Source organism: Pristiophorus japonicus, chromosome 4, assembly GCF_044704955.1.
Source record: "Pristiophorus japonicus isolate sPriJap1 chromosome 4, sPriJap1.hap1, whole genome shotgun sequence".
NCBI classification, from domain to species: Eukaryota; Metazoa; Chordata; class Chondrichthyes; family Pristiophoridae; genus Pristiophorus; species Pristiophorus japonicus.
Window position 1 is genome coordinate 208,986,302 of NC_091980.1, and position 25,038 is coordinate 209,011,339.

Consider the following 25,038-nt stretch of genomic DNA (forward strand, 5'->3'; position numbering starts at 1 on the left):
TATTAGCTTACGGAAAATGTACTCCAAGGCTAAACTGCTACCTTTCACTCTAGGGTTGTTTAGATACTGGTCCAGATTTCAGTCCTCAGTAAAATTTGATTCTAAAGCACTGGTCAGATGATCATAGTGTTTTTTCTGCCTGTTCTGAATATGTAAAGCATAAGATATATTAAAGAAGAAACAGAGACATCCATTGTAATCTGAAATATTATATGTCCTTCAATATCTCTAGCAAAAGATTCTAATACCCTTCTTTTACATATATTTTGCCCAGTTGAATCAGGGAACATTTTGTATTTTGACTTCTATTCAGGATTGGATTGACACTATTTTTTGAATTATAGCTTTTAAGAGAAAATAAAGTTGGAAACGGTGATATTTAACATTTTTAACTGATGTTCTCCTCTCCTGTCTGTAGGCGGTGACTCATGCCGGTGTGCAGATCCAAGGTAGCTTGCCTAAATGACCATTCTTCATGCGTAAACCGAAACAGTGAGTTTCTGCAGGTCATTGAACTGCTTGGGAATGAGGGAGAGTGCCCCTGTCCTCATCTGATAGCCACACACATGTACTTTCCAACAGGGGTCATTGGACAACAATCAGGAGTGGGAACAATGTTAGATTTTATTTTCCCCTCCTTATCCTGAGATTACTAAGACCAGTTGGTTTATCTCCAGTGGGCGGGGCCCTGGCAGGCAGCAGCCACAGTATGTTTGTGCACTTCTGCTCATCCTGGCTCCATCGAAATGTAACTAATAATATTTTTCTGTCCACCAGTCACTTTAAGGATCGATGCTTTGGCCGTTCAAGATGCTGGATAACTGGACAGAGCATTTTTTTTACCATTTGTTCATGGGATGTGGGTGTCACTGGCAAGGCCAACATTTATTGCCCATCCCTAATTGCCCTTGAGAAGATGGTGGTGAGCCATCTTCTTGAACCACTGCAGTCCGTGTGGTGAAGGTACTCCCACAGTGCTGTTAGGGAGGGAGTTCCAGGATTTTGACCCAATGATAATGAAGGAACGCCGATATATTTCCAAGTCAGGATGGTGTGTGATTTGGAGGGAAACTTGCAGGTGATGGTGTCCCCATGCGCCTGCTGTCCTTGTCCTTTTAGGTGGTAGAGGTCGCGGGTTTGGAAGGTGCTGCCGAAGAAGCCTTGGTGAGTTGCTGCAGTGCATCTTGCAGATGGTACACACTGCAGCCACGGTGCGCCGGTGATGGAGGGAGTGAATGTTGAAGGTGGTGGATGGGGTGTCAATCAAGTCGGCTGCATTGTCCTGGATGGTGTCGAGTTTCTTGAGTGTTGTTGGATCTGCATTCATCCAGACAAGTGGAGAGTATTCCCTCACACTCCTGACTTGTGCCTTGTAGATGGTGAAAAGGCTTTGGGGAGTCAGGAGGTGAGACACTCGCTGCACAATACGCAGCCTCTGACCCACTCTTGTTGCCATGGTATTTATATGGCTGGTCTTGTTAAGTTTCTGGTTAATGGTGACCCCCAGAATGTTGATGGTGGGGGATTCAGCGATGGTAATGCTGTTGAATATCAAGGGGATGTGCAGAACAAGCTCCACGCATTTGTAGAAACATTTCAATCAGAGTCCTACAACTGGCATTAGGACCCTGATTTGCCTATGCAGGTTGCCTAACGCCTGTTTCAGATATTGAGCACCCTGCACACCAAGATGTCACCAACTTCCATTTTGGCATCCAGCACACTTCCGGGTGAGATAAAGTGTGGGAGATTGTGACCTGAAGTTCATCCTCTATTTTTCACCCCAAAAATGGATGATAGGATGTTGACTTTTGACCTCAGCAGCTACAGTTATCACACTATGTCAGATTGAAAATCCTATTAGGAGGAGCTACAGTCAGAGGGTTACACAGTATTTTTGAATGGTAAGGTTGCAGCACACACTGATTTTAATATGTTTACTAGTGAATCTCCCATGGTGTTGCAGATGGGGAGTCAAGACCAAGTGCGACCGCCTGTCCCAAACACAAACATCATTTAAATATGATAATGAGGTTCCTGCACCTGAACCAGGACCCTTTTGTGAAATTGGTGGCCGGGCTTGACAAAAATGTCACTTCCTAAACTTCCCCATCAAATCACGGTGTGAACAATCAGTAAGCAGCTCTCACAAGTAGGATTTAAAAGAAACCTCACCTCCAATAAGGTAAGTCTCTAGTTATTCATTTTAGGCTTCTATGACGCTTTGGGGGAAGGTTTATGGCTTTTGGCAAGTATTCATCTGTGCGATACTTTTGCAGAGTGAATTTGTGAAGGGCCAGAACTGACTCACGGGTTTACTTGTTCTCAATTGCTGAACATGGGAATTATGTGGGGCTTATCATTGAGGCTCCTAAATCAGGAGGAGGAGCAGCAGCAAGGAAGGTGGCAAAGATTGACAGAGGCTGCAAGAAGAGGGTGAAGGAGGCATTACAACACGTGGATATTCAGGAACAGAATATCATACCTGAACTTCACAGAGGAGCAGTGTGGAAGGTGGTAGGAGACAGTCACTTCGCTATGCCTCCTGTTGGAGCGAGAATTGGAGCCCAACACCAGGGCATGCACTGCAGGTCACTATGACTCTAAACCTTTATCCCTCTGGCTCCTTCTAAACTGCTTCTGATGACATCGGTGACATCAGTCAGTTTGCTGTGCACTCGGTAATACGGCAATTCGCTGATGCACATTTGCGAGTGTCAATAGTTCATTACCTTCCCCATGGAGGCTGACAAGCAGGAATAAAGAGAACTGGGATTTGCCCATATTGCTTATTCCCGTAGGTGCAGAGCATCATTGACTGTATGCATGTAGGCCTCATGAACCAGCTCTGTTTCTCAACAGGAAGGGCATCCATTCACTCAATGCTCACTGTTTGTGATCACAGGCAGTGACTGAGGGAGGTCTGTGTCTGGTTTCCTGGCAGTAATCATGATGCTTTCATACTGTATCAGTCCTCAGTAACTCCCCTGTTCCACCTAGGCCATCAGGTGACAGGCTGGCTGATGGGTGACAAAGCCTATCTCCTTACCAACTGGCTCATGACTTCTCTTATGTACCTGGGCACAGAAGCTGATCGCCAATATAATGACATCCCTCCACATTTAAGTATGGAAACTTTTAAGAGGTGCACGTTGCCTTTAATTGGCGTCACTCCCAAATTCCCTCCCGCCATGGGTGAATTGGCAATAAGCAGCACAAGTAGCACTGTCAGCTTGGCCATCATTTCAGGTTCATACCTCTCACCCACATCATCGGACAGGCGCTTCAGACACTGGCCCACTTCACACCTGTTTTACGCATAAATTGAAAATTACTCCCCCCACCCCGACATCTTTCGGGAGAGATAGTAAACCCATGCCTGTTCAGGTGAATATAAAAGATTCCATTCCATGAAGAAGATTGGGGAGATTTCCAGGTGTCCTGGCCGACATTCTTTCCTCATCCATCTCATTTGCTGACTGTGGGACCTTGCTGAGCTGTTGTTGCCATGTTCACCTACATAACAACAACTGAACTTCAAAAGTACTTTATTGGCTGTGAAGCAGTTGACACTTCCTGAGGACATAATAAAAAGGCACTATATGTTCTTTCTTATTGGTACATCCAGACGATCATGAGTTTTTATTTCAGTACTGCCTCACACTTGAACTCAACAGCCTCTCATGGTAGGACCATTAATTGACCAGGCTACTAGATAGAGGGATACATTGAACAGAGAAGTTCCACCTCAAAAGATTAAAAAAACACTGATATTGTCTGACTCGTTCCACTTGCATTGTGTCAATGCCTGATAAATGTTGATGGAGGAACATTCTTGAATGCTGTCATAGAGAAAGCTGCAACTTTACTGGCAGGTAGATAATGTGTGGTGGTGATTGGCCTAGAAAAATGAGGAAAATAAATACATTTTAATCATCACAATTTCCAAATTATTTCTCCTGTTCATCTTCCCTATATCTGAGGTTTGAGATAGAAGAACTTGTGTGAGGATATCACTGAAATGTGTTATATGTATGGATTTTGTGACCTACTACATGATTTATGGAATGGTTTCATATCTCTTTACAATCAACTAACAAAATGACAGCATCACAGACATTGTCTTGTCTTGTTTTAAAGTCATTAAATGGTTAGAATAACTTCTTTCTGTAAGCAACTGTTCAGTTTGCATTTGTTATCTTATGATGACTGGAGATATCATCAAAAGGTTTTTTGCCAGTCATTATCAAAAAAAATATTTTTCAGATGATGCCCAGAAAGTGACTAATTGAAATGGGGAACATTGAACCTGTGAATGTTTTCAAGATGGGGGGGAAATACACAACAACACCATCTCAAACCTAAACCTGGTAGTGGGTGCAAAGAAATCCTGTCAAATCTGAATATCAGGCCGAACAGTTAGCTGAATAAAGCCACCCAATTGATGACATGCTTCAAATCCAAATATTTGGTTCCCTAGAGCCAACGTAGCATGTCCCAGGATATAGTCATTGAGGTTTAGGCACAATAAAAGGAACCCAAATATAAAGTAATTAGCTGAATATTAACATTTTGCTGTAAAATGTTCCTGTAAAATTATGCCTGATCTGCTGTTGCGTGGAGCTGTCTACTTCAGTGACAGCCTTTCTTTTTCTTTTATTCATATGCTAAACATATTGTAATAAAGGCAAATTGAATACCTGCTGGGACTGTGCTGTGTATTTCATTATGCAAAACAAATGTAACATTTGTTCAACAAAGGATAATGGCGGTTTGAGACTTGTGGCAATCACAAAAGCAAACTGGGAAAAAAATTACTGTTTATACAGTTACATCTGATGTCTGTATCAGCGTTACTATGGAATTAGGTTTCCATGGGAGACAAACACATTCTCATAACCCTTTGTCTGCACCTTCTGCACCTAGTCATTCAATCCGATGTGGCTTTTATATCTCACATTGTTTACAACTGGAAATAGACCAAGTTGAATGTGACTGGTTTGTTCTCTGTCCTCTAAACAATAGCAAACAGTTGCGCATAACATTTTCTTAGAACTATGACATGAACAAGTATTAACTTTCTTCAGTATTCAATGACTTTGGCTGCTGTAAATTTTAGATGTTATTCCCATTTTCAAATTGTACAGCAGTGCCATCATCTGGCGGCGTTCATATTAATACGAGCATATCAAACATTGAGAATTGACTTTTGCAATTACTTTTTGATGCCTAATTACTGAGCTCCATGAAAATTTTAAAAATAAGTTATTTTCTTAAAATGTTGATGACCAAAAGTGACAATGTGCAGGGTGTCACTTTTCTCCCTATGAACGCCAACATTCAGAGTTCGCAATATTAGAAACAGGGCATCAAGGAAGGCACCAAATGGAGGAAGGGAAAATAGAAAGGCAAGCACACCAACAGAATAGTTGCTTACCTCCTGATAACCGGCTGTACAGCATTATTAGCAGAGGCCAGAAATCACCGGCCTCACTCTTTTGGTGAGGGTGTGGTTCATGAGATGGAGAATTTTCAAAAGTAAGGCGATTTTATTTCAATGAATCACGGAAATCAGTGGGATTCAGATATAAAATTCAGCAAATGAAAAATCGCATGATCATAACCAACATGTTTGTTCCTTGTACATAAACATACTTGGTCAATCGGATATGAACTATACAGAAAATATTTATGCACTATGCCATACATTACCTGGAAAGGTATTGTTCTGTGATTTAACATTGAATAGCTCTGCAATGTATATATGGTACAGCAAACAACATATTTGAATCCATGGCAGGTCAGACAGCATTTGATGAGAGAGAAACAGAATTAACATTTCAGGTTGATGATCTTTCATCAGAACAGATTTTCGGCATCCGTAGAATTTAATTTAAAAAAAATATTTTAATCCATGTTCATCAAGAAATGCAGTTAACGAAGGTTTAAATAATTAAATAATGTGTGAAACAATTTTTCAAAGATATCATCAGTTAAGTGGTGCATATAAACAGATGGATGTACTTACCCTCTTCAGAAATGACATCCTGGAAGTAGTGAATTTGGACACAGCTTCTTTTCTCACATTTGTTTTTGAAGTCCATATTTTATTAGCTCTAGAAAATATTGTACAACTGTTCTTAGCTACTGAAATATCCATGCCAATGCTACCCAAACCAATGTGCACTTGTGTCACAACAATTCTCAGTTAGAAATCAAAAAGTGTAGATTCAGGACTGCTCAGTATAAAGAGCCAGAATGAAAGAGTGAAAGGATTATCATCCATAGGCTGTGTGGACAAAGCTGCCATTTCCAGATCAGTGGGAGCTGACAAACTCCTTACACATATGACCACAAATTGACATCTGGATAATGAACTAAAACCATAAATGTTTTGATGTCATTAGCAGACCGCTGTTTGGATAAACTGTAGGTTTCTGAATTCATTTTTTCCTTTATCCTTTAAAGCGCAAAAGACACAGCACCTGTTCTGCCAAATCTGCATGCCTCCTATTTACCCAGTTCATGACAGTCATAAGATCAGCCATGAATGACACGACATTAGAATGTTGTTTATAAGAAAAGTTCACCATGAAATTTGAAAATTATTATTTTACATTTATTTCACCTTTTGCTACATCAAGCAGCAACACAAGGGGTTCCAATTACTAGAATTCAAAATGTTTCAAAAGATTTTCGTCAAACACATCTAGCCTGTAGGTATTTCTGTTTTATTTATTTTTTAACTATTAGATTACATTTTACTTCAAAATCTTCCAGCTATATTATTGTACTTTTTCATAAACTAACACATAGAAATGAAAAAATTAGTGTATTTATTTTCTGCATTAGCTAATTTTGGCACGGTTTGAGGGAATGTGAGTGCTGATATGTTGGCATGCATTCAGGGTAGCGCCTTCTGACCTGATGCCAGATGTATGAATATATAAGCTAATGAAGTCATGTGTGTGGGAGTTGGCATCATGCCCTGTTAGAGAAGGGTGACATCTTGTCTGGTATAGTGTCTGTGATCATGAAAGTATGTCGCTGTGGCTTTAGGCTATCTTTACATATGATGTGTGGGTGGTACTGGCGGTGTAACAGTGTCACTATCACAGCCTGGTCTCATTACAGTGGGGGAATGGTCACATTCATTTAGAATTTTGCTTTTAAACTGATCTGAGTGGAATTATGTCCACCAATGCTACATTACCCATACACCATCGCTCTAATGAACAAAATGTTGAATCATTGTGGGTGGAGATTAGAGATAGTAAGGGGAAAAAGTCACTGGTGGGCGTAGTTTATAGGCCCCCAAATAATAATTTCACAGTGGGGCGGGCAATAATCAAGGGAATAATGGAGGCATGTGAAAAAGGAACGGCAGTAATCATGGGGGATTTTAACCTACATAACGATTGGTCAAATCAAATCGCACGGGGTAGCCTGGAGGAGGAATTCATAGAATACATACGGGATTGTTTCTTAGAACAGTATGTTACAGAACATACAAGAGAGCAAGCTATCTTAGATCTGGTCCTGCGTAATGAGACAGGAATAATAAACGATCTCCTAGTAAAAGATCCTCTCGGAATGAGTGATCACAGTATGGCTGAATTTGTAATACAGATTGAGGGTGAGGAAGTAGTGTCTCAAACGAGCATACTATGCTTAAACAAAGGGGACTACAGTGGGATGAGGGCAGAGTTGGCTAAAATAGACCGGAAACACAGACTAAAAGGTGGCACAATTGAGGAACAGTGGAGGACTTTTAAGGAGCTCTTTCAGAGCTCTCAACAAAAATATATTCCAGTGAAAAAGAAGGGCGGTAAGAGAAGGGATAACCAGCCATGGATAACCAAGGAAATAAAGGAGAGTATCAAATTAAAAACCAATGCATATAAGGTGGCCAAGGTTAGTGGGAAACTAAAAGATTGGGAAAATTTTAAACGACAGCAAAGAATGACTAAAAAAGCAATAAAGAAAGGAAAGATAGATTACGAAAGTAAAGTTGCGCAAAACATAAAAACAGATAGTAAAAGCTTTTACCGATATATAAAACGGAAAAGAGTGTCTAAAGTAAATGTTGGTCCCTTAGAAGATGAGAAGGGGGATTTAATAATGGGAAATGTGGAAATGGCTGAGACCTTAAACAATTATTTTGCTTCGGTCTTCACAATGGAAGACACAAAAACCATGCCAAAAATTGCTGGTCACGGGAATGTGGGAAGGGAGGACCTTGAGATAATCACTATCACTACGGGGGTAGTGCTGGACAGGCTAATGGGACTCAAGGTAGACAAGTCCCCTGGTCCTGATGAAATGCATCCCAGGGTATTAAAAGAGATGGCGGAAGTTATAGCAGATGCATTCGTTATAAATTACCAAAGTTCTCTGGATTCTGGGGAGGTACCAGCGGATTGGAAAGCAGCTAATGTAACGTCTCTGTTTAAAAAAGGGGGCAGACAAAAGGCAGGTAACTATAGGCCGGTTAGTTTAACATCTGTAGTGGGGAAAATGCTTGAAGCTATCATTAAGGAAGAAATAGCGGGACATCTAGATAGGAATAGTGCAATCAAGCAGACGCAACATGGATTCATGAAGGGGAAATCATGTTTAACTAATTTACTGGAATTCTTTGAGGATATAATGAGCATGGTGGATAGAGGTGTCCTGATGGATGTGGTGTATTTAGATTTCCGAAAGGCATTCGATAAGGTGCCACACAAAAGGTTACTGCAGAAGATAAAGGTACGCGGAGTAGAGGAAATGTATTAGCATGGGTAGAGAATTGGCTGGCTAACAGAAAGCAGAGAGTCGGGATAAATGGGTCCTTTTCGGGTTGGAAATCGGTGGTGAGTGGTGTGCCACAGGGATCAGTGCTGGGACCACAACTGTTTACAATATACATAGATGACCTGGAAGAGGGGACAGAGTGTAGTGTAACAAAATTTGCAGATGACACAAAAATTAGTGGGAAAGTGGGTTGTGTAGAGGATACAGAGAGGCTGAAAAGAGATTTAGATAGGTTAAGCAAATGGGCTGAGGTTTGGCAGATGGAATACAATGTCGGAAAGTGTGAGGTCATCCACCGTGGAAAAAAAAACAGCAAAAGGAAATATTATTTGAATGGGGAGAAATTACAACATGCTGCAGTACAGAGGGACCTGCGGGTCCTTGTGCATGAATCCTAAAAAGTTAGTTTGCAGGTGCAGCAGGTAATCAGGAAGGCGAATGGAATGTTGGCCTTCATTGCGAGAGGGATGGAGTACAAAAGCAGGGAGGTCCTGCTGCAACTGTATAGGGTATTGGTGAGGCCGCACCTGGAGTACTGCGTGCGGTTTTGATCACCTTACTTAAGGAAGGATATACTGGCTTTGGAGGGGGTACAGAGACGATTCACTAGGCTGATTCCGGAGATGAGAGGGTTACCTTATGATGATAGATTGAGTAGACTGGGTCTTTACTTGTTGGAGTTCAGAAGGATGAGGGGTGATCTTATAGAAACATTTAAAATAATGAAAGGGATAGACAAGATAGAGGCAGAGAGGTTGTTTCCACTGGTCAGGGAGAATAGAACTAGGGGGCACAGCCTCAAAATATCCTCTACACAACCCACTTTCCCACTAATCTTTGTGTCATCTGCAAATTTTGTTACACTACACTCTGTCCCCTCTTCCAGGTCATCTATGTATATTGTAAACAGTTATGGTCCCAGCACCGATCCCTGTGGCACACCACTAACCACCGATTTCCAACCCGAAAAGGAGCCAATTTAAAACTGAGTTGAGAAGGAATTTCTTCTCCCAGAGGGTTGTGAACCTGTGGAATTCTCTGCCCAAGGAAGCCGTTCAGGCTAGCTCATTGAATGTATTCAAATCACAGATAGATAGATTTTTAATCAATAAGGGAATTAAGGGTTACGGGGAGCGGGCGAGTAAGTAGAGCTGAGTCCACGGCCAAATCAGCCATGATCTTGTTGAATGGCGGAGCAGGCTCGAGGGGCTAGATGGCCTACTCCTGTTCCTAATTCTTATGTTCTTATGTTCTACTTGAGCTTTGCATAAGAAAAAAAACACCTGCTCTTTGACTGTATCTTAATTTTGGCAAATTTTGTGGGACACAGCAATCTGTTCATTTTTTTTTTCATTTGTAAAAATTAATTGGTGAGCCAATAATTTTAACAGGGAAGTTGCCTTGGTTACTGGAGCAATACCTTCCTCGTTCATATGTTTGGATGCTATAAAAAAATCATAAATGGCTGATTTGTTTCCCCTAGTGTTCGCACGTTTTTTCTAATTTTGTATGGACAATCAGCATTATGCAAGAACATTCCTCCAGTTACAAGGTATGGTGCCCCAGACTGCAGATTGCTTCAATTTATGCTTCGCTTTGATTGAGTGCTACAAGTCAAGGCAGATTATGTCGAAAAGAGTGCCTAAAAAAATGATTAAGAAAGGGAAGATAGATTATGAAAGTAAACTAGCACGAAATATAAAAACAGATAGCAGAGTTTTTATAGGTATATAAAAAGGAAAAGTGTGCCCAAAGTAAATGTTGGTCCCTTAGAGGACGAGACCAGGGAATTAGTGATGGAGAACATGGAGATGGCAGAAACTCTGAACAAATATTTTGTATCAGTCTTTACGGTAGAGGTCACTAAAATATCCCAACATTGGATAGTCAAGGGGCGATGGGGAGGGTGGGGGAGGAAATGAACACAATCACAATCACTAAGGAGGTGGTACTCAGTAAGATAATAGGACTAAAGGCGGATAAATCCCCTGAACCTGATGGCTTGCATCCTAGGGTCTTAAGAGAAGTAGCAGCAGGGATTGTGGATGCATTGATTGTCATTTACCAAAATTTCCTGGATTCTGGGGAGGTCGCAGCAGATTGGAAAACTGCAAATGTAATGCTCATATTTAAAAAAGGAGGCAGACAAAAAGCAGGAAGCTATAGACCGGTTAGCCTAACATCTGTGGTTGGGAAAATGCTGGAATCCATTATTAAAGAAGCAAAAGCTGGGCAATTGGGAAAGCATAATTCAGTCAGGCAGAGTCAGCAAGGATTTATGAAGGGGAAGTCATATTTGACAAATTTGCTGGAATTCTTTGAGGATGTAACGAATAGGATAAAGCGGAACCAGTGGATGTGGTGTATTTCGACTTCCAGAAGGCATTTGACAAAGTGCCACATAAAAGGTTACTGCACAAGGTAAAAGTTCACAGAGTTGGGGGTAATATATTAGCATGGATAGAGGATTGACTAACTAACAGAAAACAGAGAGTCAGGATAAATGGTTCATTCTCGGGTTGGCAATCAGCAATTAGTGGGGATCAATGTTGGGACCCCAACTATTTACAATCTATATTAACGACTTGGAAGAAGGGACCGAGTGTAACGTAACCAAGTTTGCTGATGACACAAAGATGGGAGGAAAAGCAATGTGTGAGGAGGACACAAAAAACCTGCAAAATGACATAGACAGGCTAAGTGAGTGGGCAAAAATTTGGCAGATAGAGTATAATGTTGGAAAGTGTGAGGTTATGCATTTTGGCAGAAAAAAAATCGAAGAGTAAGTTATTATGTAAATGCTGCAGTACAGCAGCACCTGGGAGTACTTGTGCATGAAACACAAAAGGTTAGTATGCAGGTACTGTTATGTCTTTAGATGCTCTGATAATGACTCCACGAGGCAAAGTATTGGACTTGAACTGTAGTGACCTTCGTCCATTTAATATAACTCCAGAGTGAGAATAATACATGGTGGACTCCTTTTTATACCTGGGTACCTGTGGTGTACAGGTGACCCCTGGGCCTCCACCAGTTGCACCCTCAGGTGGTGCCAGCATAGTGTATACTGTGTGGACCTTGTTGATGGTACCTCCGGTAAACAAGTCTCCATCTTATGCAACTACACAGCGACTACACAGAGAGTCTATCTATAGTATACATATATAACATCACTCTCCCCCAAGTCTTTTGTGCCAATACCTTTGCACTATGTGCTCTGGCTTAGCTCTCCCCAGACTTAAGTGCCAATAGCCCTTGCACTTTGGCTGTGCTTTGGCTTGGCTCTCTCCCAGTTAACCCACAAGTCCTTATTGCCACAACGTTGGGATGGTTTGATGATGCAGTGGTGCTTCAGTGGGTTCTGGGTGTGATCCATGTGTGTGTTCATGGCTCCATACATCCATTCCCCCCCACACCCCCACATGTAGATCATGCCAGTGCCTCATCACATTCCTATACATTCATATACATTCAAGTCCAGAAAAGGAAATTTGCATTTACTATCTTTACCCCAATCCTCTTCTTCGCTTGGTACCACGTGTTGCTCCATCAGCGCTGCACCTCGTGATCTGGCCGCTGCCATCTTTTCCTTCAGCGCTTCACCTCGTGCTTTGGGTGCAATCTTTCTTCCATCCACGATGTCAGCTGCTGTGATCCTCTTCTCCCCAGGTTCTGCCACCGAAGCTGGGAAGTCGCCTTTGGATCCGATTTTCTTCTTCGGAGTCCTGCCACTGGAGCCTGGAAGTTGCGTTCAGGTCGTCTCAGCTGGATCATCTCCACGCAGTCGTGCTGAGCGGCCCGTGCCTCGGGTGCTTTGTTGGTCTGCTCTCTGGTGCCGGATCCAACCTCAGGTGGGGGCTTGCTTTGCCTCTGAGCACGGGGGACGTCGATCGCTGGAGAGATGAAATCTTCCCAGCTCCAATGGATCTTTTCCATCCACCTTCTTCCGAGTAGAGTTGGTCCATCACCTGCAACAATCCACAGTGGTAACTTGTGCACCACGCCATCATGGAGTACCTTAACATTCGCACTACCAACGACTGAGATAAGTTCATTGGTGTAGGTGAGCAGCTTTGCTTGAACCGAGACCAACTTGGGTCGTTCAGTTTGATTGTCTCATAACCTCTCAAAGCCTTCTTGATTCATTACTGACTGGCTCGCCCCCGTGTCCAACTCCATGAAAACTGGAGCGCCATTTATCTCGACTTCCATTCCCAATGGGGAACATTCTGTGGTGCAGGTAAACATTCCGTACACCTCATCATGGGGCTGAGCTGCCTCTCTGCAGACTCTTCATCAACACGGTGAGTCCTATTTCTTTTACACATTCGCTGGAGGTGGCCCTTTGTGCTGTACCCTTTGCACACATAGTCCTTAAAACGGCACTGGTAAGCCCTGTGATTCCCACCGCAACGCCAACATGGTGCTAACCAATTAGCCTCCCTTGGCGGACTCAGAGTTAAGGGACACAGGGGCCTATTCTCTCTCCCCTGAGAAGATTCACGTTCTACAGTCTTGCCTCTAAAAGGCACCAGTCTATGTACAGTACTTGCCGGGTTTGAGTCCTGAGGATGATTCATCCGCCTAGAGCCGCAGGTCGAGGTCATGAATGCCTGGCTCATGGTGATGGCTTTCTGCAGTGTGACTGTGGTATCCGCAGATAGTAGCCTGTGAAGAAGGCCCTCGTGGCCAATTTCGATGACAAAAATATCCCGCAGCTTCGGTGAGGTGTTCGTTTGAAATCACACAGTGCCGCCAGCCTTCTGAGGTCTGCAGCATATTTTGCGATTTCCTGGCCTTTGGGCTGTCGGTGGGTATGAAACCAGTGTCTGGCTGTGAGGATGCTCTCTTTGGGCTTGAGTTGTTCTTGTATCAGCGTTACAAGCTCCTCGTACGTCTTGGTCATTGTCTTCGCTGGTGCCAGCAAGTCCCCGACGAGGCCATAGACGGTGGGCCCACAACTGGTGAGCAGGATAGCTTTGCGTTTATCAGCCGACGTGGCCAGATCACCACCTGCCAGGTCGTTTGCTGTGAAGAAATGGTCGAGCCTCTCCACAAAGGCGTCCCAATCATCCCCATCGGCGAAGTGCTCCAATGTACCAAGGTTAGCCATTTTCGCATGAAAGTCCGTAATCTCATCGCCAATTGTTATGTCTTTAGATGCTCTGATAATGACTCCACGAGGCAAAGTATTGTACTTGAACTGTGGTGACCTTAGTCCATTTAATATAACTCCAGAGTGAGGATACCACATGGTGGACTCCCTTTTATACCTGGGTACCTGTGGTGTACAGGTGACCCCTGGGCCTCCACCAGTTGCACCCTCTGGTGGTGCCAGCATAGTGTATACGGTGTGAACCTTGTTGATGGTACCTCCGGTAAACAAGTCTCCATCTTATGCAACTATACAGTGACTACACAGAGAGTATATCTTTAGTATACATATATAACAGGTACAGCAAGTGATCAGGAAGGCCAATGGAATGTTGGCCTTTATTGCAAAGGGGATGGAGTATAAAAGCAGGGAAGTCTTGCTACAGCTATACAGGGTATTGGTGAGGCCACACCTAGATACTGCATGCAGTTTTGGTTTCCATATTTAAGAAAGGATATACTTGCTTTGGAGGCAGTTCAGAGAAGTTTGATTCCAGAGATGAGAGGGTTGACTTATAAGGAAAGGTTGAGTAGGTTGGGCCTCTACTCATTGGAATTCAGAAGAATGAGAGGTGATCTTATCAAAACGTATAAGATTATGAGGGGGCTTGACAAGGTGGATGCAGAGAGGATGTTTCCACTGATAAGGGAGACTAGAACTAGGGGGCAAGAATCTTAGAAGGCCGCCCATTTAAAACTGAGATGAGGAGGAATTTCTTCTCTGAGGGTTGTAAATCTGTGGAATTCGCTGCCTCAGAGAGCTGTGGAAGCTGGGACATTGAATAAATTTAAGACAGAGATCGACAGTTTCTTAACCGATAAGGGAATAAGGGGTTATGGGAAGCAGGCAGGGAAGTGGACCTGAGTCCATGATCGGATCAGCCATGATCATATTAAATGGCGGAGCAGGCTCGAGGGGCTGTATGGCCTACTCCTGCTCCTATTTCTTATGTTTTCTTATGTTTTCTTATGTCAGTTTCTTCTGCCCTCAAACAGAACATCTTTCTTCTATGTGGATCAAAGTGTTTCTAATTTCCACGTGTTGGAGTGGCATGCCTGGGAAGTGAGCATTGTGTGTGTGTCTACTTGGGACATTTGCTAATGAAAAGTGGAGACCCGATAAAATGACACTTGTGAGTAATGATCACACATTACTGCACAACTCAGTTTGTCCCTAGGTCTGTCAGATACTCAGTGTAAAGAGTTCAAAGGAAGGTTTAGAGATGGCTGCACAGTCAAAGTAGACATAGAATCAATGATACAGCACAGAAGGTGGCCATTCGTGTCTGTGCCAGCTCTTTGAAAGAGTTATTCAATTAGTCCCACTCTCCTGCTCTTTCCCCACAGCCCTGCAAAATTTTCCCCTTCAAGTATTTATCCAATTCCATTTCAAAAGTTACTACTGAATCTGCTTCCACCATCCTTTCAGTCAGTGCGTTCTGGATCTTCACAAAATGCTGCATAAAACAAAATGTCCTCATGTCATCTCTGGTTCTTTTTGCCAATCACCTTAAATCTGTGTCTTCTGTTTACCGACCCTTCTGCTATTGGAAACAGTTTCTCCTTATTTACTGTATCAAAACCCTTAGTGATTTTGACCACCTCAATCAAATCTCCCTTTAACCTTCTCTGCTCTAAGGAGAACAATCCTAGCTGCTCTAGTCTCTCCACATAACTGAAGTCCTGCATCCCTGCTACCATTCCAGTAAATAAATCTCTTCTCTACCCTTTCCAAAGCCTTAACATCCTTCCTAAAATGTGGTGGCCATAACTGGGGCCTAACCAGTGTTTAATAAATGTTTGGTATAGCTTCCTTGTTTTTGTACTCTATGAGGGCGAAATTGCCACTTGCCAGGTTTGGGGCGCATAATTCGAATAAAGTGAAAATTTATCGCCCGATACCAAGGGAAGGAAAGTGACCCAGAATTCGGGTCTTTAATTTGAAAAAATAGTTTGAGTGCTATTGGTGAGGGCCGCTGCAAACACTGCAGCCACTCCCATAGTGCCCACTGGGCCATCAGGGAGGCTTTCATCCAGGCCAGCGGCTGTCACTGTTGGGCCCACTTCAAAGTCATCCGACAAAAAAAAAAGATGCAAGGCCCTTCCCTTTATAGGCAGCCGGAGTGCAAAAGGCACCATAGCTTTGCTACCCGCAAAACTGTTGGTGGCATCGCCTGCGCCAACCTCGCTCCCGCGGGCCAATTTCGTCCATGGGGTGTTAAAGGGTCAGCGCTCATGGTGATGACGTCATCGCTGTGTGCGCTGTCGCCTGGGGCGAAAATGATGGGGTGCAGCGCAAATCCATTTCCGCCGTCACCATCCCAGGGGCAATTCCAGGCGGGTTGCTTCTGCCGTCTGCCCCCAGACGTAAAACCATTATCGCCCCATTAGCGCCTCACGGACGTTTCGCAAAGGGGCAATTTCAGCCCCTATACCTCTATTTATAAAGCCAAGAATCCTGTATGCCTTTTTAACAGCCTTCTCAACTAGTCGCACCTTCACCGATTTGTGTACGTACACTCCCAGGTCTCTCTGTTCCTGCAACTTCCCTTTAAAATTGTACCATTCTTTATATTTCATCTTCTCATTCTTCCAACCCAAATGAATCACTTCAGACTTCTTAGTCAGACAGTAACAGGTCTTCAAAGGGAAAGAACACTAATTTTATACGGTGGAGCCCACAAGTACATATCGGTTGAATTTTTGATTTTTTAAAATTAATTCAAGGGCAAGGGCATTTATTATCCATTCCTAATTGTCTTTGAGAGGTGATGGAGAGCCACCTTCTTGAACCACTGCAGTCTGTTTGGTGAAGGTACTCCCATAGTCCCATTAGGGAGGGAGGGAGTTCCAGGATTTTGACCCAACGAAAATGAAGGAACGACAATATATGTCCAAGTCAGGATGGTGTATGACTTGGAGGGGAACTTGAAGGTGATGGTGTTCCCATCTGCCTGCTGTCCTTGTCCTTATAAGTGGTAGAGGTTGTGGGTTTGGGAGATGCTATCGAAGAAACCTTGGTGAGTTGCTACAGTGAATTATGTGGACACTGCAGCCCTGGTGCACTGCTGGTGGTGGGAGTGAATGTTAAGATGGTGGATGGGGTGCCAGTCAAGCCGACTGCTTTATCCTTGATGGTGTCAACCTTCTTGAGTGTTGTTGGAGCTGCACACATCCAGGCAAGTGGAGTGTATTCCATCAGACTCCTGACTTGTGCCTTGTAGGTGGTGGAAAAGCTTTGGGGAATCATGAGGTGAGACACTTGCTGCAGAATACCCAGTATTTATGTGGCTGGTCCAGTTAAGTTTCTGCTCAAAGGTAACCCCCAGGATGTTGATGGTGGAAGATTTGATGATGGTAAATCTATTGAATGTGAAAGGGAGGTGGTTACACTCTTTCTTGTTGGAGATAGTCATTGCCTGGTACTTGTGTGGTGTGAATGTTACTTGCCACTTATCAGCCCAGGTTGCTGTTCAGGTCTTGCTGCATGCAGGCCCAACTGTTTCATTATCTCAGAAATTGTTTTATAAGATCCATTTTCTCTTTGATATCCAACAAAATTTGATGTTTATCTAGTTTCTCTGATTTTTTACCTTTTCGAAAAGTCTAAAATAAACCCCAGAGAATTCCAAGGAAATTGTTTTCAAAAATGAAAGCTGAAAGTGCATGGCTCTATATTTTGTGCTGTTACATTTATTTTTGCACTGTCTCTCCGGTTCTTGCCAGCTCTGATTATAACTGACCAAGGGAGTTGAATGAATCTTTTCTGTGCCTAGAACCAGATCCTGGCTCTATAACGAGAACAAACCATACCAGCCACGTTATCATTGAATGCACTCCCAGCTGTGGCCAGTTTTAGCTTCACCAGCTCGTTGCAGTTCTCCTTGAAGCAGCACTCGGGACTTCTCTTCAGCTACTCAATGTTGTTCTTCATCCCAAGCCTCTCACTCTGCAGTGTCAATTACATCTCAGGACTGGCCTCTTCTTTCCTTGTTGGCGGCACTGAAATTCATTTTGAGGCCCTGGTTTTTGCGGGCATGGTAATGATTCGGATCCATCTGGTTTTGGTATTTGATGGTAAATCCTGCAATACTGGATAATAAACAAATCTGGTGAAAATAAGACAAAATCTGGACTTTTGGCACATGGTTTACATTAAAAATGTAAAAAGAGATACATAGCCTCCTCAAAAAAAGATAATCTAGCTGAAAACAGCACTTCCAGGTTAGGGAAGCAAAAATCAGCCATGGTTACCACTCTTGATTGCCATCCTGTCACCTCTGCTGGATATGCAGCTGTATGAGCCCAGATGAGGGCAGGATCAGGCATGCCTTTGTATCTCCCATGGTTGAGTAAGCTGTCATCGGTCCTGCAATTGCTTATCCATGAAGGACAGCCATTTGGGCAATGGCTTCTAAGCTCTGTGGACCCATATCCCAGCAAGGAGGCAAAGGAAGGATAGGAGGGCATGGGTGCAAATTTGAAAAAAAAATGCCTTTAACTCAATATTAAATATTTTGATTAAGTGCAAATTGATTTATAGCACATCCTGTTTAAGGGCCCATATTTTCATCATTTTTAATGGGTCATTCACTCACCTATGTGCCCAATTCATCAGTTCATTGTCCCATGCTTACCATGAGGTGTAGTAATATTAAATCAGATTTTTTGCTGTATGATCAATCTGCCCCGAGCCCAGTCTGTTCCGTTGCGGCGACATCCCGTGGTCTGGATGCTCTCTCGTCCCGTGGTCTGGATGCACTTTCGTTCCGTGGTTTGGACGCACTTTCGTCCATGTCCGTGATGCCGACTGCCGCGATCTTGGGATTTTGCCTCTGGCATTGGGAAGATGCATTCGGATCATTTCGGCCGGAGTACCACTCTGCTTAGTCGACCTGGAGCCTCTTCCATTGTCGTGAAGAGGTCGTCGGCTTTGGGTGGTGGATACCGTGCCTGTACCGCTGCTCGGTTGATCCACCTCCTCGTGATCGTGATGAGCGGCCTGTGCCTCAGGGATCTGCAAATGGATCTGCATTTCGATGCCTGGTTCAGCTGAAGGTGGGGGCTTGCTCAGCCTTTGAGCAAGGGAGACGTCGTTCACCGGAGAAGGTACACAGAGGTCTTCTCAGTTCCATCGAATCTTGCCCATGCACCTTTTACCAAGCAGCATTGGCCCATCACCTGAAACAATCCACAGTGGTAAATCATGCACCGCACCCTCATGGGATATTCTTATGTCCGCACTACCAATAACTGGTATCACTTCCTTGGTGTAGGTGCACAGCTTTGCCTGAATCGGCATCAGCTTGGGTCGTTGTGCTCTGTCGCCCCACAGCCTCTCAAAAGCCTTTCTGGCTCATTATTGATTGACTCGCCCCCGTGTCCAATTCCATGGAGATTGGGATGCTGTTGAGTTTAACTTTTAACATTATCAGAGGGCTTTTGGTGGTGAAGGTGTGTATCCCATATACTTCCTCTTCATCCTCAGGCTGAGTTGCCTCTCCTGCTCGTTCAGCGTGATCCTCGCTGGATCGGTCGTCCGCTCCGGCCTGCCACTGGTGAGTCACAAGTCGTTTGCACATTTGCTGGAGGTGCCCCATTGTTCCACAGCCCTTGCACACATATTGCTTAAATCGACATTGATGGGCTCTATGACTGCCCCTGCAGCGCCAACATGGTGTTAATGGATATGCATTCATGCCCCATGGCAGACTCTGAGTCACCCTAGGCCTAAAGGCCACGCAATCTGTTGGTGCCATGTCCGATGAGGCCGAGGAAGAGGGGGGCACTGCTGCCAGCACCGTGTCACTGCTTCCTACAATCACACGAGCCAGCTCAGATAATGGGAATATGCGGTAGGGAATGTTAGACTTAGCAGAGGGGTCTGCACTGGGTGATGCACAGGGACCTAGTGGGCTGCAGCATGATGAAAGGCAAAGGCAACCTCGGGTGCCATCTCTCCGGGGGGGGGGGGGGGCGAGGATGCACGCAGGTTCTGCTGAAGAGGACTCAGATAAACCGCTCGATGTAGGGGCTTATGAAAGAAGAATGGAGGCCATGCATTCCCAGATGTTGGGGGCATTGGCAAAGGTGCCGGAGAGCCTGTCGCAAGTGGTCAGGAGCATGGAGAAGTCTGCCTCCCACATTGTGGACAGCTCTGCACACATTATGGAGCCCATCATTGCCAGCCTGCAGACGATGGTGGTCTCCCAGAGTGACCGTGCGGATCCAGCTGTGATGCCGCGTGTTGTTAGTGATGTGGCAGAATCATTGAATCATAGAAGGTTACAGCACAGAAGGAGGCCATTTCAGCCTATCGTGTCTGACGTGTTTGTAACTACAATGTAACACCACTGTATTACTGTATACACTCAACTCAGATGCACACCTTGACCACAGGGGGTGAACTTGTTGGACACTCCTTACCTGATCACACAAGTATATAAAGGGAGGTCCCACGCAGGGTCATCACTTCTGGAGTCCTGTAATAAAGAGTTAAGGTCACAGAGTGGCCTTGTCCCTGGAATGTGCCTCGTGTGGTTTCATGCTGTAGAGTAAGGACTTTACATTGGCGACGAGAAGTGGGAATTCATGACCCACGAGAATGGCCATCGGTAGCACAGAGGAACGGTACTGTGTTGGGGAAGACTGGGACGATTTTGTCGAGAGGCTTCAGCAAAGCTTCGTTACTAAAGGCTGGCTGGGGGATGCAGCGGCCGACAAGCGACGGGCTCATCTCCTGGCCAGCTGTGGGCCAAAGACTTATGCGCTCATGAAGGACTTACTGGCAGCCGAAAAGCCATCAGACAAAACCTTTGAAGAGCTTAGCAAATTAATCAGGGAGCACCATACACATGGCTCGACACAGATTCTACACCCACCAACGTCGTGAAGGACAGAGCATACCGGACTTTGTAGCAGACCTCCGGCGTTTGGCCAGCCTCTGTAAGTTCACAGACGCCTGCAGGGGGCAGATGCTAAGGGACTTCTTCATCGAGGGTATCGGTCATGTGGGAATTTTTCGCAAGTTAATTGAGACCAAGGACTTGGCCTTAGAAGCAGCAGCGTTGTTAGCTCAAACTTTCATGGCGGGGAAGGAAGAGACGAAAATGATTTATGCGTGCAATTCTGCCTCTAACGCGGCGATGGATCAGGGAGTCAACATCATAAATGCTATTCAGAGCCCCGCAAGCAGGCAGGGGCAGTCCGACATTTACCAGACAGCAATAGATCCCAGAGTAGGATCTCAACGGAGACAATGGCAGGCTGAACGGACGTTCATGCCATCACAGTGGACAATGCGGCCCAGAATGGGGCCATTGACACCCACTAATAGGGTACTGAAGAGCAGTCAAAGGGACAGTCAGCGCAGAATTCCTGGCCATAGCCCCTTTGTCCCCAACAATGGAAACTTTAACTCATGCTGGAGGTGTGAGGGAAAACACTCAGCCAGATCTTGCAGATTCCAACATTTTGTCTGCGGAAACTGCAATCTCTGTGGCCATTTAGCTTGAATGTGTAGAAAACCTGCAACCAGACTGATTTTTGAGACAGATGGACCAGAAGAGGGTTCTGTGAGGCAGGATGACTCTTGGGGCAAATCGATGGTTCAGCGGGTCCATGCGGCGAATATTCACAGTTCATACACTAAAACGCCACCAATGATGATGAGGGTTTTGTTGAACGGCATCCCAGTACGCATGGAGCTGGACACTGGGACCAGCCAGTCACTCATGGGCGTTCAGCTGTGGCCACTCAAAGCCAGTACACTCAAATTAGAACGTATTGAGACACAATTACGGACTTACACCAAGGAAATCATTCCGGTGCTAGGCAGTGCAATGATGGCTGTCACGCACAATGGGCTAGTGAACCGGCTGGCACTCTGGATTGTCCCGGGCAATGGTCCCGCTCTGTTGGGGAGGAGCTGGTTAGCTGAGATGAACTAGAAATGGGGGGATGTTCACGCAATGTCCTCGGTGGAACGAAGTTCGTGCTCACAAGTCCTACAACAATTCGAGTCACTATTTCAACCAGGCATTGAGACTTTCAAAGGCACTAAAGTAGTGATACTCATCACCCCGGACACCAGGCCAGTGCACTACAAAGCCAGAGCGGTGCCGTATGTGATGCGGGAAAAAAAATCGAGAACGAATTGGACCGGCTGTTGCGAAAGGGCATCATCTCGCCTGTTGAATTCAGCGACTGGGTGAGCCCCATCGTTCCCGTTCTAAAAGCGGATGGCTCTGTCAGGATCTGTGGCGACTACAAGGCCACAATCAATCGGGTGTCCCTACAAGACCAATACCCGCTCCCAAGAGCGGAGGACCTTTTCGCCACGCTGGCAGGCGGCAAGCTGTTCACCAAGTTGAACCTCACTTCAGCCTATATGACCCAGGAACTGGCCGACGAATCCAAACTACTGACCACCATCACCACGCACAAGGGACTGTTTACATATAACAGATACCCGTTTGGCATTTGAGCAGCGGCCGCGATTTTTCAACGTAACATGGAAAGCCTGCTTAAATCCATTCCGGGAACGATCGTATTCCAGGACGACATCCTCATCACGGGTCGAGACACCGAGGAACACCTCCATAACCTGGAGGAGGTGCTATGCCGACTGGTCCAGGTAGGCCTGCGACTCAAGAAGTCTAAATGTGTGTTTTTAGCTCCTGAGGTTGAGTTTCTGGGCAGGAGGGTTGCTGCAGATGGGATTCGGCCCACCGAATCCAAAACAGAGGCGATTCGGAGCTGCGTTCATTCCTGGGACTGTTGAACTATTTCGGGAACTTTCTGCCGAACTTGAGCACGTTGTTGGAGCCGCTATGCGTGCTCCTGCGTAAGGGTTGCGATTGGTTTTGGGGGGACTGTCAGGAACGGGCTTTTGATCGGGTGCGAAACCTACTTTGTTCAAACAAATTGTTGACCCTGTACGACCGTTGTAAACGTTAAGTTCTGACTTGTGATGCATTGTCCTATGGGGTTGGGTGTGTTGCAGCACGGTAATGCTGAGGGTCAGCTACAACCTGTGGCTTATGCCTCCAGGTCGCTCTCTCAAGCAGAACGGGGTATTGGGATGGTCGAGAAGGAAGCGCTTGCATGTGCCTATGGTTTAAAGAAAATGCATCAGTAACTCTTCGGTAGGAAGTTTGAATTAGAGATGGACTGCAAGCCCCTCACATCCCTGTTGTCAGATAGCAAGGCTGTCAATGCCAACGCATCAGCTTGCATACAGCGATGGGCACTCACGTTAGCTGCTTATGACTACTCCATCCGGCACAGGCCCGGCACTGAAAATTGCGCTAATGCGCTCAGCAGGCTCCCACTGGCCACCACCGAGGGGGCAGCTGAGCAAAGCGCTGAGATGGTCATGGCTGTCGATGCCTTTGATGGTACAGGCTCCCCCATCACAGCCCGCCAGATCAAAATCTGGACAAACAGAGATCACCTCCTATCCTTGATTAAGAAATGTGTCCTGACTGGGGATTGGGCGCCCGCACACGGAGCATGCCCGAAGGAGGTCAGACCGTTTCACAGGCAGATGGATGAGCACTCCATCCAAGCCGACCGCCTACTATGGGGCAGCCGGGTAGTCATGCCCCAGAAGGGCAGGGAAGCATTCATCAGGGAACTCCACAGCGAGCACCCAGGCATTGTGATGATGAAGGCCATTGCCCGGTCACATGTTTGGTGGCCTGAAATTGATTCAGACCTGGAACACTATGTTCGCAGGTGCACGACCTGTGCCCAGCTGGGTAATGCCCCCAGGGAGGCCCCGCTCAGCCGGTGGCCCTGGCCCACCAAGCCATGGACACGCATTCACGTTGACTATGTGGGCCCGTTCATGGGGAAGATGTTCCTCATTGTAGTAGATGCGTACTCGAAATGGATCGAGTACATCATCCTGAATTCATGCACGTCATCCACCACCGTGGAAAGCCTACGTGCAATCTTTGCAACCCATAGCTTGCCGGACATCCTGGTTAGTGACAATGGCCCGTGTTTCACGAGCTATGAATTCCGGGAGATTATGTCGGGCAATGGCATCAATCACGTCAGGACTGTGCCATTCAAGCCGGCCTACAATGGCCAGGCGGAATGAGCAGTCCAAATCATTAAGCTTGGTATGCTCAGGATTCAAGGACCCTCCCTACAATGCCACCTATCGCGTCTCCTGCTGGCCTATAGATCCCGCCTGCACTCGCTCACGGGGGTCCCGCCCGCAGAGCTACTCATGAAATGGACACTCAAAACTCGGTTGTCCCTCATCCACCCAGTCCTGACCAACATAGCTGAGGGCAAGCGCAAGTCACAAAATGAGTACCATGACAGAAATTCAAAGGGGAGATGTATAGAAATAAATGATCCAGTATATGTCCTCAATCACGCCATGGGGCCCAAATGGCTTGAGGGTACTGTAATTGGTAAAGAGGGGAATAGGATCATCGTGGTAAAACTCAACAATGGCCAGATATGCCATAAGCATCTGGACCAAGTAAAAAAAAGGTTCAGCATGGACACAGAGGAACCTGAAGAAGACCATGAGATGGAGCTCACACTACCGCCAGCGAGCATGCAACAAGAGCAATCGGAAGAATGCACAGTCCCTGAGGTCAGCCCGGACAGGCCGGAATCACCACAGGTGACAGACACTCACATCAGCGTCCAACAACCAGAGCCCCAACTGCGGCGCTCCACGAGGGAGCGTAGACCACCTGAAAGACTGAACCTATGATCCCAGTAAGACTTTGGGGGGGGGGGGGGGGGGAAGGTGATGTCATGTTTGTAACACCACTGTATTACTGTATACACTCAACTTAGATGCACACCTTGACCACAAAGGTGAACTTGTGGGAGACACTCCTTACCTGATCACACAGGTATATAAAGGGAGGTCCCACGCAGGGTCATCACTTCTGGAGTCCTGTAATAAAGAGTTAAGGTCACAGAGTGGCCTTGTCCCTGATGTGCCTCGTGTGGTTTCATGCTGTAAAGGACATTACAGTCTGCTGTAGCAGATTGGAAAGAGCCGGCAGCATAGAAATTGAGTGCTTTGGTAACTTTGGTTGCAACGCTCAGAGC

At 45.4% G+C, this 25,038-nt stretch overlaps 1 long non-coding RNA gene across 1 annotated transcript in view; it reads right to left on the reverse strand.

The window, feature by feature from the left end:
• Positions 1 to 3,600: 3,600 nt before the first annotated feature.
• LOC139262292 (uncharacterized) overlaps positions 3,601 to 25,038 on the reverse strand; it is a 99,999-nt gene continuing 78,561 nt past the window's right edge. Inside the window, exons 3-4 of the long non-coding RNA XR_011592939.1 lie at positions 6,029 to 6,116; positions 3,601 to 3,901 (exon numbers count right to left, since the gene is read on the reverse strand). This is a non-coding gene — a long non-coding RNA (uncharacterized lncRNA). The remainder of the gene's footprint in view (positions 3,902 to 6,028; positions 6,117 to 25,038) is intronic.